The 16,813-nt window shown below is 41.1% G+C and overlaps 1 protein-coding gene across 6 annotated transcripts in view; it reads left to right on the top strand.

Moving 5' to 3' along the window:
- The first annotated feature begins 723 nt into the window (after positions 1-723).
- The window catches only part of FOXJ3 (forkhead box J3), a 130,815-nt gene continuing 114,725 nt past the window's right edge, over positions 724-16,813 (top strand). For 3 of the 6 annotated variants that reach the window (XM_030867415.2, XM_030867400.2, XM_030867423.2), the window contains exon 1: positions 725-908. The gene's annotated coding sequence lies outside the window, so the exon portion shown is untranslated. Of the gene's footprint in view, positions 909-2,746; positions 2,798-16,813 lie in introns of those variants that run through there. The other 3 variants (XM_030867430.2, XM_030867436.2, XM_060306967.2) reach the window with 2 other exon arrangements.

Consider the following 16,813-nt stretch of genomic DNA (forward strand, 5'->3'; position numbering starts at 1 on the left):
TAGAATTAAATTCCAAAGTTCACAAGTCGCCCAACTACCCTTCTAAGCGCTCCACCTGTTGACAGCAAGGACCATAACCTGGGCAGCAGCTTTAGAATCAGAAGGTCTTTCAGTTACAAATCCTTTGTTTTAAGGAGTAGGAAACCAAGGCTAGGTACGGGAGAGGCCTCGGAAGAGATGGGTCTAGAACCCGGGACTTGTGACGTTCTGGAAGAAGTGTCCTGAAGGCCCAAGGTGCCTTTGTGGGGGTCGTAGAATCCGTGGTGCCCAGTCTTCCGGAGAGGCTAAGGTGCCTATCGCTAAGGTGAGGTGGAGGAGGTTAGCGGAGAGGTCACAAGGCGCCATTCCCCCGGAGGACGGGACTCTGGAATCCCTGGGCAGGATCCCAGGCAGAGGTCCCTGCTGTCCTCAACCAAAGAGCCGCCCCCGCCGCCCTCCCTCCCCGGCCGCCACTCTGAGGAGCAGAGACCTGGTCCAAGCCATCATCCCCGCCCCAAGTCGCTCGGAGGTGCCGGCGGCTGGCTGACACCCACAGCACAGAACCAAGGCCCCGGGAGTCCCAGGGCACTACTTGTTCCAGCGGAAGGATCACAAGCGCGTTGCCACGACTGTGACCGCGGAGGAGTCGTGACGCCGCTGACGCCGTGCCGGTGGCGCAGCGACGTCGCAGGAGGCGGGGGCGGGGGCGGCGGCGGCGGCGGCGGCGGGGGCGGGAGGGGGAGCGGGTTGGGAAGTAGTTCCGGGTGCGCGGCCCCGGATGTTGGCTGCTCCCGCTGCCGCCGCCGTTCTCGGCGCTGCTCCGGGCCTCGGCCGCTCGCACCAGGCACCGTTGGGACGTTTCCCGGGGGGCGGAGACGCACACAGCGGCCGGGGGCTCGGCCGGGCCGTACCGGCCTGCGCAGCCTGAGGTGAGCGCCCGCTGCCGGGGTGGTCGGGCCGGGACGGCGGGCGAGGAGGCGGGGCCGGGGCATCTCCCGGGACGGAGGTAGGGGCTGCCCTCCTCGAGACGCCGTCTCCCTCCTCACAGCCGCGGTCGCGTCGCGGGGCCGGCGGCGGGCGGGGCGGGGCAGGGGGCCCGGGCCCAGGCTGAGGCCTGGCGGGCGGCGAGGGCTGTGTCGCTCCCTCCCCCGCGGCGCTTCTCAGCTGCTGCTGCTCCTCAGCGGGGAAGCGGCGGCTCCGCACCTCCCGCCCCTCCCCCAGGCGGGGCCCGGGGGAGCCAGACTGAGTTCCCGGGAGCGTAGAGTCCGAGGACAGTGGCCGTCTTCCTTCCGTGACCTGCCTCTGGCCTGGACTAGCCCCCTTTCCCGGCACGATGCAGCTTCTTCCTTTCAAGCTCCGGGGTGCTTTTCGACCGGCGAGGCGGCCAGTATCTCGCGCATCGGGGGTGCCCTTCGGGGTGAGGAGGCCCGTGCGGGGGCCTGCGTTCCCACCCATCCTGTCGCCGTGTCCTTTACCGGCATTGGGCAGAGGCAGCCGTTCCATGCGGACGTGTTGCTGTCCTGTGTGTGTTGCATCCTGCCCACGTGGTAGGGTGTCCCCCCCCCCCCCTCCATTTTTGCAGCTAGTGAGGAGGGAGGTTAAAGCGGGGTGGTTTTTACTCTGATTTCCTCCGGGTGGCGTGGAAGGTGTTAGGGTCATTTTGCTTTGCCGAGGCGTACTGTTGGTCAGCTGGAAGAAGCAAGACTTGTAGTCTCTGAAATTGAGACCAGTAGGGGACTTGGTTTCATTGACATCTTCCTCCTCTTCCTTTAGCTCTTGTTCTTTTCTTTACCATTTAATCCTAAAGAGAGAATAATATGCTTTAGCTGCTGATGCATTGAGGTGCATAGTTTTCACTTCTCCATTTTACTTTTTGTGTGTATGATTGGCGAAGCGTTTTCTTTTCTGTGTTGTGCAATCCACGTCTCAGTTGTTCCTAGTTGGATTCCTGAATGAGCTGAGTTGGGCTGGCCAGGGAGTTAGAGATTGGTGGGCATCTTCCTTGTCTTTTCCTAACATTTACTTTATTTTTTCCTTCTGTTTTGTTTGCCAGTGAAGCAGGCGTGCATGTCATGGATGTGTTACATGCATAGCTCTTTATTTGCAAGGCAGCACTAGGTAGTTTCACTGAGTCACTCATTTCGTGGGAGCTCTTTTATTTCACTTTTCCTCTCTTTCTGTTGAGTGTCATTGCACTCTCTGGTTTTTGAAACTGTTTTTGAAACGTGTTTTGAGTAGTTTCTTTCCTTAATGTCTCTTCCAGGTTAAGGTTTCCATCTTCCTGTGTTTTGCTCTTTTGTGACCACAGATTGCTCCCTTAACTGGGAGCAGGACACGGCAGCAGTGAGAGAAGCCTTGTATTCCTCCTAGACTTTAGCAGATATTTATAGAAAAGCAATAACTCCTCTCTGTTTTTCTCTTTGGGTAGTATCTAGAGATTTGATTGAATTTTTTAGATATCTGTTTTCTTTTTGTGTTCTTGGAGTTAAGGTGAATCATTTTCTTGGTTTTGTGCTGCTGAAGGTGCTGGGGTCTTCCTCATGCTTTTATTAGGTTTTTTTTTTGGATGGGGTCAGGACATGTTTATTTTGGCTCTTTTTGATTCATTAGTTTGGTGAAATGAAAAATCCTCATATTTTGAAGTCACTTTTTAGATTCCAAAATGGCCAGTTCTCACTTTTTCTTGGTTTTTCACATGTGCATTCTCTTTAAGTGTATGTTTGTTTTTTCTTTTATCTGGTACAATTGTTAGTATATTCTCTTTCTAGGTGTGTAAAATAAAAATATTTAAATACAGATTCTGTCCGCCCTCACCATGGTAAGTATGGGTGGGGCAGTGGAAAATAGAGAATGCTGTTCTGATACATTCTGAGGCATATTTATTTAGTTAAGTCAGCATTTGTGTACTTCTGCAAAATACAGTGCTACGTGTGAAGTGGTCTGTATGAAGAGACACAAGGAATAAAATATGTGGTCTCTTCACACTTCTGTTGGGGAAACAACATGTAACATGCATCATTCATAATTCCAAGCAACATCAAGCTCCTGGTTGGGATAACAGTGCAGCCAAAGTCAAAGGTATAAGTGAGATTTGGAAAATTTGGAATTTTCAAAGGGCAAGAGATGTATTTAGTTAAGGGGTATTTGCAAAGACATAGACGTGGCAATGTACAAAAGATATTGAGCAGTTTGACTGGCATAGGGAATCTGTATTGGTGAATAAGAATAAATGAGTTTAGGCTTGGTGAGTGTGTATTGGTGGAGGACCTTATTAAGGATATAGGGTTTAATTTGATGGGGTACCACAGTGGGTTCTAAAGATTGAGAGTAAGATGATGCATATTGTTCCTGAGGAAGGTTTTCATAATTAGTTGAATGTCCTGGAGTAGGAAGACTGACTAGAAGGCTCTTGGAGAATTTTAGGAACAAGATGATGAGAGTTTGAGATAAAATGGTGATGTTTGGAATAAAATAATAGCTAGCATTTATTGAGTACTGTATGCCAGGCACAATGTTCTAAGGTATTCACATGTATTTAACTCACAAAATCTTCATAATAAGGTCTTATTATTCCTATGAAGAAACCGAGTTACAGAAAGGTTAAGTAACTTGCCCTAAATCCTATAGAGAGTAAGCAGCAGAGCCAGGATTTGAACCCAGGCAGTCTTGCCTTTGAGCCTATGCATTTAATCTTTATATTGTCCTATGAAAGGGTGTATAGAATATATAAGAGGATGTATGTTTGAGTAAAAATTAATTTGAACTTAGTGATGATTGAATGTGTGCCAAGGGAAGAGAGCAAATTAAACATTAAAAGATTAAAGCCTAGAATCCTGGGAGAATGGCTGATAATGATGAGGAAATTAGGAAAGCGTCACTGTGAAGATAAATGAGCTAAGGTGGGTTATGGTCAGCACTTCAATTGTATTCAATCAAGTTTTCAATAAAAGGCTAGTCTTCTGCAACTCCCGATAGCCTTTTCTCCTTGCTGGTTTTGCTCTGGAAATGCAGGCTAGTTTAATATTAATCTAAGCACAACAATTAGAAAAACAGATCTATTCAAAAGAAAAAATATATAGGAATTATTTTGGTTGAGTCATACCACTGCTTCCCAACCTTAGTGAAGATAAGATTTGAATAGAGGAATCCTGTAGTATATCACTATAAGATGAACAGAGATGCAATGTAGATTGTGCACTTACCAGGACTGTATTTGGTAGTAAAAAAAAATATGTGAGTAGGTGAGTGTTGGGAGGTTAGTAGCATGATGGCGAGAGAACTTTGAGGTTTGGAACTGTGGGTGACATTATAGGCTAATAGGTAAAGCATTCTGAGAAGAACCAGGAAGTACATCAGTGCCACAGAAGCCAAGGATAGGAAGGATAGTGTGGTAGACAGTATCAGATGTAGTCTCAAAGTTCAGAAACAATCATCATGATGAAAAGACTATTGAACCAGGAGGTGATTTATAACCTTAGAATTTTGAAAGGAAGGATAAGAAGAGATGCCAGATTTGCTTTCCGCAGAAGGCTTTGTAGAGATTTTGTGGTCTGGTGTGGTAATTCTTAGTATTTTCTCCTATTGCTTCCTCCAGTCCCATTCTTGTCCACATGTCCAAGCTACTCAAATATCAGAAAACTCACTTTTTTTCTTAAAAAAAAAAAAGAAACGTGTTCTAAAGCCAGTGATTTAATACTTTCTCTCACACTTTTTATTCTTTTTTTAAACAGTTTTACTGAGATAATTCACATACTATACAATTCACCCATTTAAAGTGTACATACAGTTCAGTGATTTTTAGTATATTCACCAAATTGTGCAGCCATCACCACAATCATCATCCCAAAAGAGAAAGTCTGTAACCATTAACAGTCACTCTCCATTTCCCCCTCATTCCCCAGTCCTAGGCAACCACTAATGTACTTACCATCTCTGTAGATTTGCCTATTCTGAACATTTTGTATAAATGGAATCATACAACATGTGGTCTTTTGTGTCTGGCTTTTTTCACTTAGCATAGTGTTTCAAGGGTTATCCATTTTTGTAGTATGTATCAGTATGTCATTCCTTTTTATTGTTGAATATTCCATTGTATGGCTCTACTACCTTAAGTATCTACTTATCAGTTGATGGACATTGGGGTTTCTTACTCTTTTAAAAATCCTCCCTATCTTCATTTTAATCTTCACCCTGCCAACTCCATCCCTCTCATGGCTTGTCTTTTAGATTATAACCCCTATTATGCATTCTGCTAGGCACTGGGGATATAAAGATGAGTATGACATGGCCTTTGAACATTCATATGGTGTGTTTATGGTTTACATATGTTTTCTCATGTGTTATCTTTTTTATCATGCAACAACCCTGTGATGTAGGCAAAGCGTTTTTTAAGATGAGTAATTTTGAAGTTTAGATTAGGTGACTTGCCCAAGATTGCCCAGTTAAGTCAGTGTTGGAGCAATTAGATCATCTTAGTGCATGCCCATTGCTCTTTCCACTTCTCTATGCTGCTATTCTAACTTAAAGGAGCCTCTTGTGAATTCCTGGAGAATTAGAGAGTTGGAAAATCCCCTTGCTTAGGGAATCAGTAACTTGTAATGTTTGATCTTCAGGACATAAAATGAGATTTTTTCTTACTTCGTTCTGTCACTTGTTTGTGATTTAGATAAGTCATTTCATATTTCTGCCTTTCTTTCAGAACTTTACTGGGGATTAATGTGATGATGGTGATAGTGGTAGTGGTAATAATAATAGATAACATTTTCTGAGGCCTTAGGATGGGCTCGAAAGTGTTCTAACTGTTTTTCATTTATTATTCATATAATCCTCACAACAACTCTAAAAGGTAGGTTTTTTTGTTATCAAAAATTTACAGATGAGGATACAGGCATAGAGAGGTTAAGTAACTTGCCTAAGGGTATGTAGCTAGGGATGGAAAGAACCAGGATTTGAACCCCTGCAGTCTATTTTCAGAACTCAGTGACTCTTAATCACTGTACTGTTAACTGTGTTATGAATTAGTAGAGGGTATTATTTCAAGTAAGGGTATGACCAGAATATGAAGATTGGATTTTGAATGTAGTTGGGGAAACAAACAGCAAAATTAAGTTGACATTGCATCCACATTTCTTTTAAATATCAATCTAACACTTCAGTGTACAGAGATACGTGTTGTGTAGGCATCCAGGTACATTTTTTTTCTGTTTATCCCTGCTAATAGCCTCTCAACTCAGAAACTGCATTATTTTCAGTGCTCTTCACTGTCAGCTTTGTTAGTCATTAGCTTTCCACATTGTCGCTATTCAGAAACCTTGGCTTAGGACAGCTGAAGCTTACTTTAACCTCTCCTGAGCCTCCCTTTAACTGTGAATCTTTGTTTTCCATTTTGAACAGTTAGCCTTTCAGTCCTAGATGGAGGTACTCTTTACCTCCTCCACCCCAAAACTCAGAAAACACCACAGAGGCATTTTATAACAACGGTCAAAAAATTTGACCGTCTTATTTGGCATAACTGGATTTTAGTGCACAAATAACAAGAACCAAAGCACAGTGTTTTGGTTAAAGAGATTGACTTATACTGAAATTGGAAAAGGCATCTGCTATACAGGATTTTGGATTTAATAGAATTTGTTATAACCAGATCCACTGAGCATTATTACTGTGAGCCATCTGCTGGGACATGGAAATAGCTTTGTTATATGGAACCCGATGTATTTATATTTATAACAACGGCATTCTACTTATTTTAAGTAATCTTTTGTAGTTACGTACCTTGGCTGCTATTTTACTTGGTATATCAGCTGATAACCTGAGAATGCAATGTCTTTCAAAGTGGTTATTACTTTTCTGTAGAATTGAGACAAAACAACAAATGGAGAGCAAATGAGACTCATATATGGTGTCAAACTTTAATGCTGTAACAACAGAAAATACTGGGTAAGTATGAATATGCTATAAGCTAATTAGGACCATTTTCAATAAGAACTCTTTGGCACCATTAAGTTTAGTTTCTAGTAATTACTAAACTACTTTGGTTGCTCTAAGAATTTTACTGTAAATCTAAAGTGATTTCATTTTGGTATAATCAGACCTACATTAACACTGCTCTGTCTGACTTATTTCCCATCAACAGGTCTGTTGTGGGATGCAATAAGAGAAACTTGTTAGAACATAGTCCTAGAAAACTCTTCTGAGTTGAATGCTAACAATTTGGAGATGGGCAAAGTCCTTGGGTGGAAGTGTTTAGAGAGAGTCTAGAAACCTGGCATGTTGACTGTCTTTGTTTGGGCTGCTGTAACAAAATGCCACAGATTGGGTAACTTATAAACAACAGAAATTTATTGCTCATCGTTTTGGAGGCTGGAAAGTCTTAAGATCAAGTGCCAGCATGGTCACCTTCTGGTGAGGGTCCCCTTCTTGGGTCATAATTGGCACTTTCTTGCTGTGTCCTCACATAGTGGAAGGGGCAAGGGATCCCTCCTGGATCTTTTATAAGAGGCTAGTCCTATTCATGAAGGCTCTGCCCTCATGATCTAACTACCTCCCAAAGACCCCACGTCCTAATATCGTCATCTTTGGGGGTTAGGATTTCAACATACAAATTTTGGAGGGACACAAACATTTAAACTGTAGCATTGGCTATTTTTTCATTATTTTCAAATAATATATATGTCATGGATTCCATTGAAGACTTGACTGATTATCCTAGGATGACCCTGTGTGTGAAGGAGACTTTATCTAGTAACTTAGTTTTAGCTAAAGTTTTTACCTGGAGTACAAAGCTAAAACGTGTAAATGAATTCTACCTAGATGGAGTCCTGCCCAGTGGTATAGTGGTGTCAAGGATATAAGACTGATCTTCTGATTGATTGGTAAAGTGTGGTGCCAGTGTCACCTTATTAAACATTTCAGAAGTTGGAATTGGCTTTTTCTACGGCTGAGACCTGGCCTTACTGTGAAACATAGATTTATGAGAGCATGGATGAAGGGAGGAAGACTGCTAGAACTCATTAATAACAATTTCAAATTCTGTTTGCTTCCAGAGAGATGGGATTGGGAGGGGTGCAGTATGGTAGAAAGAAGTTATTAATATCCTAGACTTTGGCTGGTGTGTATATGGGTGCTTATTAAATTATTAAAAAGAACTAAAAAGTTTCTGTGGCTTGTCTGTAGAACTTTGGGAAATTAATTACAGACACAACAGTCAAATATGCTGCAGTCAGGAGCAGGTTGACTCTTCTGAATGAAGATGGAGCAGACTGTCATGGCAGGAGATAAACCATATATGGCATCAGTTTTTGCTAGTGTGGTTGGGTCTGTGAATCTGTGACATGCTTTACTTGTCTACCCTGTGTAAGGACCTGTTGATGGTATTGTCTCACGTGTATATGTAGATAGTAATCACCATCAGAAATGGCGTCTTTGTGTATCAGGGAAGTCATGTTTTATGTCTGTTATGGGGCATGTGTGCGTTGGAAAGATTTCCACCTTAATTTGAATAATACTTTATGAAAAGCTTTTTCTCTGATCTATTAGAAAAACAGTCCTGTGATATAGGTAAGGCAATAATATTCGTATTCCTGTTGATAAATGGAGAAAATGAGATACAAGCTAAGATTGACTTAGTGTCACTTAGTTATTTAATAGAGCAGAGACAGGAGCCTAGATCCTGCATTCTGTCTCTAGTCTTGTACTTTTTAGTAGAAAACTGACAAGGTTTTTTTTTTAAAACTTACATTGCGTTCTTATTTATTCATTGATTGATTGCTGCACGTGGGCTTTCTCTAGTTGTGGTGAGCGGGGGCTGCTCTTCCTTGTGGTGTGCCGGCTTCTCACTGGTGGCTTCTCTTGTTGTAGAGCACAGGCTCTAGGTACGCGGGCTTCAGTAGTTGTGGCACGTGGGCTCAGTAGTTGTGGCTCATGGGCTTTAGAGCGCAGGCTCCATAGTTGTGGCGCACAGGCTTAGTTGCTCTGTGGCATGTGGGATCTTCCCGGACCAGGGCTCAAACCCATGTCTCCTGCATTGGCAGGCGGATTCTTAACCACTGCGCCCCCATGGAAGCCCAGCTGACAAGGTTTTTATGCAGCACACGCTTGGATTTCTGAGGTAGAAATTAAAGTTTAAGAACCCCAAAGGACCTGGGCTCCTTGGAGCATTGTCTTGTGATAATGTCAGACTAGGGTGCATACAACTGTTGAGAGCAGCTTCTTCCTTTGTTAAATTTGGGTCCATTTCCAGTAATTGGATGTATTTTTACTTGAACTTGCATTCTTTGTGAATTCTGGAAGTGAGGAGATGGAATCAGAAGGGAAACTTTTAAGGATTACTAAATAGCAGATTTGGTCTTATTATTATGAAAGTATACATCTATAAAAATATAGAGAATGAGGAATTGTATCTGGAACATTTAGAGATTGAGGGTGCTTGGGTTACTGCCATAGTGCGAACATATTGTTTTTTGCCGATGGGCAGGAAGAGTGACAGTATATAAAGAACTTATAACTACACAGAAAAAAAGACTGGGAAAGAAAGCATCACGTTGGGTAGTCTTTATTTTCACCTTTGAACCTGTTTATATTTTCTATAAGTTCTCTACAGTGAGCATATATCATTTTTATAGTCTTCTGTTTTCTAGTCTTTAAAAAATAAACATGTATGATTTTTATGGTTCAAATGAGAATTTGGAAAAATGTGAATCGTAGCACTTTTGAAGAGTAGTTTAAACACTGGTGCTATCAAAGTATTTTGCTTTTTAGGCAGTTATGTTAATAAATCAGTTTGATAAATTATTTGATTATAATCTTATAGGTCAGGTTGTGGGTGTATTAAGTGTTTTGGGTTTTTCTTTGTAGAAATTGGTCATTTAGCTCGGGTGGTCAATAAATTAATTTTAGTCCCCCAGAAGCAACCAGGAACTTAGGTTTACATATAGTAATTACTTATCAATAAATGACCTAAAAGTAGCACTCTGACTTATAGTGAAAACTGGATTTAAGAACCTACTCATCTGCTTTAATTTCCTTGGCAGATTTCTAATAAGAAAAACCAAATTGTCATTGATTCTTTAAGGTACTTGTTTTCATCCGGGGACATTGGACTCAGTTTCTCTCATTCATTTGCTCATTTATTCACCATGTGTTATGTCCTGGGAACTGTACTAAATGCTGGGGACACAAGTAACTGATAGGGTCCCTGCCATCAAGGACTACAGCTTTTGGTTTGGGAGAGACATCAGAAGAGAGATCCTAGGCATATGGAGAGACCCATTTTTTCTGTTTTTCTAGTTTTTAACTAAAAAGCAGCATGACTAGCTTGTTTGAAGAATTTAATGCTTTTGGTGGTGTGGTTAGATGGCTTTAAGAGGAGCTGATGGTTTCATAATTATTTTTCTGACTCCAAAATATTGAAAATCCTTGATCTAGAGAATTGCCTTATCTAAGGAGCGTTGTTTACTGAGGTAGATGACCCAGGCATTTATATTTATATCCGATTTGCTTTGGGAGCATAATTAAGAAACCTGTGTTGATTCTTCTAGGATGGAGACAGTGTCTTTTGTTGTCTTTTATTCTCTCTACTGTTGATCCTTGAACAACAAGGGTTTGAACTGCACAGGACCACTTGTAGGAGGATACTTTTCTATTGTGACTATGACAGTACTACACGGTCCATGGTTTGAATCTGCCGATGCGGAGGAACTGCAGATATGGAGGGGCAACTGTAAGTTATACTCGGGTAAACCCCCATGTTGTTCCAGGATCAACTGTACTAGTAAATGGAAGGATATTTCATATTTGAGCTTAACTTTAAGAATATTAACATCGATGCATTGTATCAAAAGTTACCTTTTGTCTAATATATATATGTATGTATGTCTATATATGTAATATATAGATATATAGTAGTTCCTAACATCTTAAGAGTTAATCTTTTATTCAGGCCAGCGAGATATCCCATTAAAACACTTGAGAAAGAGTCTTTCGCCTACTCTTAGAACACCTGTAGTCACCGATAGCCGTAAGGTAGCCTGTTTGTTGTTAGCTCTAATTGGGGCAAAATTTGCTTGTAACTTCATCTCTTTTTCCTAGTCCTTCTCTGCAGAACATTAGACACCTAGTTTGCCTTCTTTGACAAGATAACTCTAAATATATGAATGCGATTGTTCATTCAGCAAATATTTTGTCAGCACCTACATATGCAAAACATGGTCCGGGGCATTGTGAGAGATCCAAAGGTAATTAAGAGGCATAGTCTCTTCTCAGAGAACTGATACAGAGAAAGTCATGGGTTTGTTGAAAAGAGTGGTTTTGCTTATGATGATCAGGAAACTTCTTGGAAACAATAATGTTTGAATTAAGATTAGTGATGGGGTCGACTAGGCTGACTGCATAATCAAAAACCTAGAGATGAGGAACAACAATGCAAGTTAGAGGAGTAGCAAGAGGCCCAGCCTGGCTGTTTGACAAACTATCCTCAAGGATATTGAAAATGTTCATTGTTTATTCTCAGCGCCTGGAGGAGTGTTCGTAAATAATAGGTGCTCAGTAAATATTTGTTGAATGAATGAATGGTTACATTTGGGAAATACTGAACAACTTCTTGAAGAGTGATAAAGCGCTTTAGGATATTGAACACTTTGATAAGTCCCTTAGAGAGAAAAAAAATACTTGACTCAAACTTACTTGATTATGGAATGCCTGTTAACAGCTCTGGAAAATATTACACTGAGTCTCTACGGTAGAGGAGACAGGGAATGCTGGAAAGTGTTTTCTTCAAGCTAACACACCCATTTTCTTCATTCTATACTTGACATTTGGCTTCTAAACTCTTCACTAGGCTGATTTCCCTCCCTGCAAGCATTCTAGCTCATAAGTGTTCTTAAAACGTGGTACTCAAACAGAACACAATACTCCAGTTGTGAGCTAACCAGTGAAGAGTGAATGGGACTGCTACCCTCGTTGATCTGGATACTGTTCTTCTAATGAACCCTAAGACTGTGTTTTCGTTTTAGCAGCTGAGTCACTGCCTTGGCTCATATTCAGTTCTCATATTAATTTACAAGAAGTTCTTGGAGTAGATTCTCTGATTTCCTATTAGTAGAGCTAACACATGAATGCCCATTTTTTTTCTGATTGAGTCTAGGTTGTTTTCTCAGAAGTACTAGTGATTCTTAAGTTTCCTGAAATCTGAGAAAGAAAAGAAAAAGAATTAGTTGTACAATGCTGGAGTAACATAAAAGTCCATCACTGCTGAGTATACTCAAAACTAGATAAAATATAGTGAATCCCTCTATACCCATTACAGATTTAATAATTATTAAGTTGTTTGCTGTATATACCTCAACTATCTTTTGCTTAAGTGTTTTAAAGAAAATCATAGGCATTGTCTTTTCACCCCTACAAACATCAGTATGCATCTCTAAAAAGTATAGACATTTCTTACATAACCATATGCCATTATTGTAGCTAACGAAATTAACAATATTTCCTACTAGTGTTATCACAATATCCAGTTCATAATAAATGTGTCCTTGACTATTTGTGTCTTTTTACAGTCGGTTTTTAATTGAATCAGGATTCAGACAAGGTCTACGCATTACATCTAGTTGTTACGTTTGTTGTCTCTTTTAGCCTAACACAGTTCCCCCCTTACTTTTTGGCATAATTTCATTGTGTCCACTTCTTTGACCTTTCCTGTCTCTATACCAAGTTCTGTTACTGTTTCTTTTGAAATAGCCCTAAGAGTTTTCCTTCATTTACAGGAATTCAGCAAACATTTTGGACTGTTATGTACAAAACATGTCCTAGGCATTATGGGAGGTAGAAAGGTTAATTTGACATGTGCCTGGCCTACTAGGAGGCCTGCAATCCAGTGGCAGAGACAGGTACATACAGAAACAATACGAAAGAGATTATTTGCCTTCGGATGGGTCATGCCTTGATTATATATCCTCCCATATATTTTCCTGGAAAATGCTGCTAGTGGTATCTTCTTAGTACATTACTTCAGGCATGTCCTGATCAGGAACCCACAGTTGATTGCCTTTTGAATCAATCCAAACTATACTGTTTTGGACCTGGCACTCAATGCTCCACTAATTCCCACCTTTAGTGGAACGTGGAACTTGTCAAGACACAAATATCCTTTTTTGGACCAAATTTATATTGTCATGTAGAATTTTCATTTCTCAAACAAGATTATAGATATTTTGAGAGCAAAAATCTTGTCTTCTTTTTCTGTATAATATTGGAAATCTTAATAATTAACTTTTGGAGAGTCCTGGCACATATGCCAGTAGGGCTGTTCTTCCTGCCTACTACCTTTCCAGAGACAGAGCTTCTGCCAGTTAGTAGTAAATAATCCAGGGGCTTCCCTGGTGACGCAGTGGTTAAGAATCTGCCTGCCAACGCAGGGGACACGGGTTCGAGTCCTGGTCCGGGAAGATCCCACATGCCGTGGAGCAACTAAGCCAGTGCGCCACAACTATTGAGCCTGCGCTCTAGAGCCCGCGAGCCACAACTACTGAAGCCCGCAAGCCACAACTACTGAAGCCCGCGTGCCTAGAGCCTATGCTCCACAACAGTAGAAGCCACCGCAATAAGAAGCCTGTGCACCACAAAGAAGAGTAGCCCCTGCTCGCCGCAACCAGAGAAAGCCCACATGCAGCAACGAAGGCCCAACGCAGCCAAAAATTAAAAATAAATAAAATAAAATAAAAGTAAATAATCCAGTTCTGGGTCTCTTCTTTTACCCCAAAAGCCTCCTTAAAAATAGAAAAAAGCCCATTCAGTGGTCTGAATCACATAATGGCAGATACATGGTTTGGATGTTGCCACTTCCCCATCACCATGTCCATGGCAAACTACTAATTTCTTGTTTTTAGACATGACCTTCGCAGTGTAGCACTTCAGGCAGCTACTACCTATCGAGTATAATTGGCAAATGATATGAAACCTTTCTGCTATCCTTCTCCTAAACCAATAGTTCCTGAATTAAGCTGTGTATCAGAATCACCTGATACTTGTAATGAATAGATTTCCTAGGTTTTGCTCTAGACTGTTGAATTAGGATTTCCAGGAATTGGATAGAAATGATTCTTATAAAGTTGGCCATGGTTTGTAGACTTGCTTTGAGGACCAGGCAGGTAATTTTAATTTTGTTAAACAGCTCTAGGAGTGGAGACTATAGCTGCCCATCTTTTTAGGTGTATAGCATCTCATTCCTCTGACAACCAATATGTTGTTCTGACATGTTCAATTTATTTTATTATTTTTTAAATTAATTTATTTTTGGCTGCGTTGGTTATGCTTTGCTGTGTGCGGGCTTTCTCTAGCTGCGGTGAGCGGGGGCTACTCTTCATTGTGGTGCGCAGGCTTCTCCTCTTGGTGGCTGCTTTTGTTGCGGATCACGGCTCTAGGCGCACAGCCTTCAGTAGTTGTGGCTCACGGGCTCTAGAGTGCAGACTCAGTAGTTGTGGTGCATGGGCTTAGTTGCTCCGCGGCATGTGGGATCTTCCCGGACCAGGGATCGAACCCATGTTGCCTGCATTGGCAGGTGGATTCTTAACCACTGCACTACCAGGGAAATCCCTGATATGTTCAATTTACATTTCAGAGATATGGTAGGATCTCTTGCTTTGAATTATACCAGGCAAAGCACATGCATCAAATGCCCAAGATAAAGATATGGGATCCAGAGAGGTGGCATCTTGGTTTTCTAAATATAACTGAGATTAAATTTAAAGCCTCAGAACCCTTCAGCCCTCTGGAAACTTATTCTTTCTCTGTTTAGTGAATACCTTTAAAACTTTAAAATGGAAGAGTTCAACATTTTTGGAGTAAACAGTCTTTTGAATTTTTCATACTTCATGTATATTCATTAAAGATGATTTAAACATATAATGTGATTTAACTTCATACACCTTTGTTAGATTTTCCATAAAAGTACACCTACAAGTTGGGGAAATGTTCTTTATTAGACCACATGATTTGATTTTGAGACTGGAAATTGTAGTTAAGTTATTGAGCATAGTAGAGAGACTGAAGTTTCAGGACTATCCAGTGAGTTAATGACAGACCCAGAAATAGAATCCTGTGTTATTTGCTTGGGTTATGATTTGGTTTGAAGAGGGTGGCCTGTGATCTGCTTACATAAATTTCAGGAAGTTAGGTTTGGGGTTTGGAAGAAGTTACAGCTCTGTGATGTTTGGCCAAGAAGCTCCCCTCACCCACATTTACCACCTGTTTTATTGACAGCAATCCTAAACTATGGAGGGTAAAGAGACAGTTCAGCCTTACACTTCCTACTCCTACAGGAACAGTCTTATAAAGCTGAAGCTGATTGTTGGTTGGCATGCTTTTTTTCATCTTCTGTTATAAGAGAATAACAACACCTGGCCCTAGTGTTGTTTTTAGGAAGAGAGGGTTATAACCTAAGTAGTTGATATATAGTGTTAGAGTGGTTTCCTATAGAATTTTTTCAGGGTATATAGAGGTGTATACATAAGTGTATCTTCATTAAACATGTTTAATTAATAAACAGTATGGTTTGGAAATGGTGGAGCCCGCCAGAAAACAAACTTTCTTGAACCACTAATGGTTCAAGGGGTTATAGATTTCAAAATAATTGCTATAGTAGAGTTGCTTTCTGGTGAAGTCATTACTTTTACTCTCCCCTTTTCCATTTTGTGGGGTGCGGGGGGCACTCATATGGCACTAGTGAAGCAGCAGCTTACAGAACAAGAGAACATTTTGTGTGTGATGGTTCTTAAACTTGCTCTTTTAAAAAAACCAAAGGAACCCCCCCAGCTTTATTGAGATAAAATTCACATACCATATAATTCACCTGTTTAAGGTGTAAAATTCAATGGTTTTGTTTTTTTATAAATTTATTTTATTTAGTTTTGGCTGCGTTGGGTCTTTGTTGCTGAGCGTGGGGGCTATTCTTCGTTGCGGTGCACAGGCTTCTCATTGTGGTGGCTTCTCTTGTTGCAGAGCACGGGCTCTAGAGCACAGGCTCAGTAGTTGTGGTGCACGGGCCCAGCTGCTCTGCAGCATGTGGAATCTTCCTGGACCAGGGCTCGAACCCATGTCCCCTGCATTGGCAGGCGGATTCTTAACCACTGTGCCAGCAGGGAAGCCCCAATGTTTTTTTTTTTAACATATTCATAGGGTTGTGTAATCATTGCTGCAGTCTAATTATAGAATGTTTTCCTCTCCCTCTAAAAGAAACCCCACGCTCATTAGCAGTCAATCCACTTTACCTGCCTCCCCAGCCCTATGAAACTACTAATCTAACTACTAATCCATAATCTAACTATTAATATAAATTTGTTTTGGACATTTGATATAAATGGAATCGTGTAATGTGTAGTTTTGTTACTGACTTCTTTCACTTAGCATGTTTTCAAGGGTCATATATGTTGTAGCACGTACCATTCCTTTTTATTGCCAAATAATATTCTGCTGTATGGTTATAACATCTTATTTATCCATTCGTCAAGTTACTGGGCATTTGGATTGTTTCCACTATTGCTATTATGATTTTTTGCTGCTGTGAACGTTCGTGTACAGATTTTTCTGTGGAGGTATGTTTTCGTTTCTTGGGTATATTCCCTGGGAGTGGAATGGCTGTGTCATATGATTACTCTATGTTTAACTTTTTGACAAACTGCCAAGCTGTTTTCCAAAGTGGCTGCACCGTTTTACGTTTTTCACTATCAATGTATGAGGGCTTCAGTTTCTTCACATCTTTGCAACCTTTGTTATTATCTGTTGTTTTGATTATAGCCATCCTAGCTGGTGTGAAGTGGTATCTCGTTATTTCGATTTGCATTTC

This window comes from Globicephala melas, chromosome 1 (genome assembly GCF_963455315.2).
Source record: "Globicephala melas chromosome 1, mGloMel1.2, whole genome shotgun sequence".
Taxonomy (NCBI): domain Eukaryota; kingdom Metazoa; phylum Chordata; class Mammalia; order Artiodactyla; family Delphinidae; genus Globicephala; species Globicephala melas.